This window comes from Octodon degus, unplaced genomic scaffold (assembly GCF_000260255.1).
Source record: "Octodon degus isolate 3935 unplaced genomic scaffold, OctDeg1.0 scaffold00550, whole genome shotgun sequence".
Taxonomy (NCBI): Eukaryota; Metazoa; Chordata; class Mammalia; order Rodentia; family Octodontidae; genus Octodon; species Octodon degus.
In genome coordinates, this window is record NW_004525126.1 from 20504 (window position 1) to 24615 (window position 4112).

Here is a 4112-nt window from a genome sequence, read left to right on the forward strand (position 1 = left end):
CTGGGAGCGTTGTTTTCTGGGAACTCTCAGTCTATCAGTGATTTATCAATGGTACACCAAGCCTCCTTGCAGTCCTACAAGGAAGCAGGGTCACAGAAAGTTGAGCAGAGTAATTTTTTACATTGAGTTTTACATTAAGTCATCAAATTACTTTCACATTAACCCTTTACAGCAGCACAGTCGGGGTGGGTCTGTTTCCTTGTGTGCCTGTTTCCTGGCTGGCTGTGTTCCGGGTGGAAGGGGACACATGAGTGCCCCAGGGAAGACCTTCTTACTTTCTGGACTCAGCATACTGGTCAGTATGCAGAGATTTGGGCAATGGGTTGTAGAGGCTGAGTGTTTCTGGACCTCAAGCCAAGCAAGCATGTGCTGAGAGCATTTTTACTGCAGATGTTCCCCTCCTGTGAAGTGGACAACTCTTGGAGCCCTGAGAGTTTACTGAAGTACTATAAATGGGAGAAGGAAAGTGTTTCTTTTGTATACTCTCACGTATCAGGACATGGGTGATTCCTCAGCATACTAGGAAAGCCAAAGAAGCGCATAGGCTAGACTCCATTTCACGCACCCCAAAATAGGAATTGGATCTGGCATGGTGGCACATGCCTGTAATGACAGCACTGTAGGAAACTGAGGGAGGAAGGTCACAAGTTCAAGTTCAGTGTGGGTTATTGAGTGTCTTAGCAAGACTCTGTTGGTACGTAAAACAGAAGTAATGAAATGAAATACAAAAGGTGCCAAGTAGAATCAAGTAGAATAGGTGCAAAAATAGAATCTTGGTGCCAAGCCTCACATTTAGTTCCTGGTACTGGAATCAATAAAGAAGCACCAGGAACTCTTCCCTGATAACCTCTACCCAGCAGTACCCACCACATGTTCATTTCCTGGCATCAGAAGTGGAATCTAACAGAGATGCCTCCAATCGAAGAAATTCATGGCACAGGAAGCGCATAGCGAGACCATGACTGGTGAATCATCAGGTGTGGTTGTGTCAAAAGCCAAGAGTTGAGATGCTGCCCTTGAGAATTGAGTGAAGTACCTCGACACTACCTCTAAGGGTCCACATCCATACAAGGTGTAGCATTCCATCAGCCCCAGTGACAGGCCTCAGATTGAACCATTTTTAAGGACCTACCTGTCCTTTGTCACTTCTGTAAAGCACTAGTATGGAGACAAACAGCAATGCAGAGTGCTCTCTAGCACTAATACAGAGACGGTCACCTGGAGGCAAGTCACCCTGTGCAGGGGGAAGCCGTGGCAGTAGGTGTATTTCCATCGGATCCTCTAAAAGCGAAATCCAGATGTACATGGAAAAGTGAGGAGGAAAAGGAGACCAGAACTCCCCAGGGTCTCTTTCCCCAGGATAAGTGGCTGGGAGAAAAGCACTCACTTAGGTCCTTCTGAACTGTCCTGCCAGGGACCTGGTGGTAGGTCACACAGAGAGCAAACTGCACAGGGAGGGAGGACTTCAAGCTGGCTTGGAAGCTCAGCTGTCCACATTGGGTGGCCAGAACTCGGGGGCCTGATCCACCAAAGCATTCTGCTGTGGCAACAACCCCCTTCCTAGAGGCTCGCAGACAGGAACCTGCAGAGCAAGCCGGTTGTGCAGGGAGTTGATGGAGGAAGGCCCAGTGATGAAATGGAGAATACAGTGTGCCGTGCTGAGGTGGTGCCGGCTCTGCTCACATAGCAGCGTGGGCCAAGCAGTGCATGTGGCATTCGCACATCTGTGGGCTGCTCTGAGGAAATGTCCACACAGAGACCTGGAAATATGTGTACACGAACGATGACTGTAACACATTTTGTGACCTGAAAATGGTACAGTGAGACTAGTTTCAACAGTATTTGAAGGGCTAAGCAATGCAGAACCCAGGAAAGACAGATGCTCTTGGAAAAGAATACAGAGGGCTGTGTGTGTTGCTGATCTCCCTAGTCACAGGATGATTGCTGGAGCTCTCCCTAAATCCAAGCACAGCAGCGTGCGAGCGCACGCACACCCACCCACACACACACACAATGAGGGTAGGCGACTAGTATGTGGAATCATAGCCCATTTAAAGAGGAGACAGTTTCCTTTGTCTTCCAAGATTCGGGAGGGTAGGAAAATTGCTTGGTAGTCCAAAATGTTTGCTTGAGGAGTGTGGGGTGCAGCCTGGGCAGGTGCTGCACAGGGCCAAGTCCTCTGAGCAGTGGAAGGTGCAGGCGTGTTTGTCCAGCTAGTGAGGAGCAAGGTGGTTGAATGGCTGAAGAGAAGGCCCTGTAGTTTGGAAAGGTGAAGCAGGCTGGTGTTGAAAAGAGCTAGGGGCGTCCCTGGATGGGCTGGAACCACCAACCTTTCAGATAACAGCTGAACACATTAACTGATTGTTCCACAGAGAAAAGCTTGTTTTCCTTCGTTGGGAGGGAGCACACATTCCCTCCAGGAGCACAAGACCTGGCTCCATGGCCTTGGGAATTGCAGGACCCCAGTTCCATGTCCAGAGCCCAGAGGTGAAGATCACAGTGGAAATGCGCCCTTTGGCTAATGTTGAAGGCCTGGGGAGGCCAAGGAACCTTGGAACTTGGGGCGGAGCTCTGAAGTCTGAGGCCAGGAAGGGGCTTGAGGTTGACTCTAGCTCTTCCTGCCCTTTGATCTGTGATGCCCCAGAGGGAGCTGAAGCTGTCCTGTGGGATTCCTGTTTTCCTCTCAGGTCTCCAGGAGAAAAGGAGCCATGGAGATTTTGTGCTGAGTCCTGCTTCGAAAGTGGCTCCAGCATACATGGCCTCAATTAAGATGGGCTGTGTGAACCAGGCATCCCTTTATTTTTTCTTTTTCTCTTTCTATATTACTTTTGTATTTTAGGGAAGGGCCTACAGGGTGTTCAGGGTCTCACTACTAGATCAGACTTGTAATGATTCTCCTGTTTTCAGCTTCCCTAGTGCTGAGATTACAGGTGTGCACAACAACGCCCAGTCTCAACCACCATCCTGAGGGCAGGGCCAGCATGGCCTGCCAGGGATCAAACCCTGACCATTATGTTTCGACTAAGGAGGTGTTGTAGTCTGCTGAGCTGTCTGGCCAGCCCCCGGCATCTCCCCTAAGATACATCCTCATGCTGAACCTCATTGAGAAGGAAATCCCAGGGAAGAAGTAAGGGGAGGCCCCCCTTCCTTGAGAAGGGTGCTGGGCACCTCGGGAGTGAAGAGCAGAGCCAGAAGGGCCCTAAGGCCCCAGTGGGTGGGGGTGTGGCCTGGAGGGACCCCAGCCAGACCAAATGGGGCCTCAGACCTCAAAGACCAGCAGGCATCCTTAGGGCCTGGACCTCCAGAGCTGGGGGGTTATGTTTCTTGGTTGGAGGAGGATTCAAACGAAGCCAGGGTGGAGGAGATGGAGGAGGTGAAGGAGGAAGCTAAGTTAAAATGTGAAGGCCTAGTTACATTTACATATTTTTAAATTTACAAATTATAAAAATATAATATGATATAAAATGAATTACAAATATAATTTATAAATTTGTAAATTCATAAATTTATAAATATTTGTCCTTTGCAACATGCAATTAAAAGAATCATCTCAAAGAAAAAGTGAAATACATTTATGTGTCAGTCTTTCAATAAACCTCTTAGCAAGTGAGTAGTTTAGGGTGACAGCTACATGCCAAAGGAAGTAGGAAGGCCAAGTTAGGAATGAACTGTCTGTGGAAGACAAGAGCCGGGTTAAAGGGCCCAGATATCCCTTGATCAGCATGATCAGAGCTCATTTTTATTTACCACACAACTCCTACTTTGTTTCTTCGCTTTGAAAATGTGTCTCTTGCTGAGCAAGGAGATCTGACCCTGCAGGCCCAGTCCACAGAGGTGAAGGTATGAGGATTACTTGAGTGCCGCCGCTCTGGGACTTAGTCCTTTCTTTTGAAAGAAAAAGAAAGAGAGCAGGAAATTATCTTTCAGACCAGGTACAACTGGATCTTCATTTCTGTCCTGATGGGCTCTATCAGTTGGTGTCCTTAGACCTACCCCTTTGTTGTAATTATAATATTTTTAAGTTTCTTTTTTATTTGTAATTATTGATATAGTTGAATTAACACTTGTCATATTTCCTGTCATTCTCTGTTGTCATTTTTTCTCTTCTATGC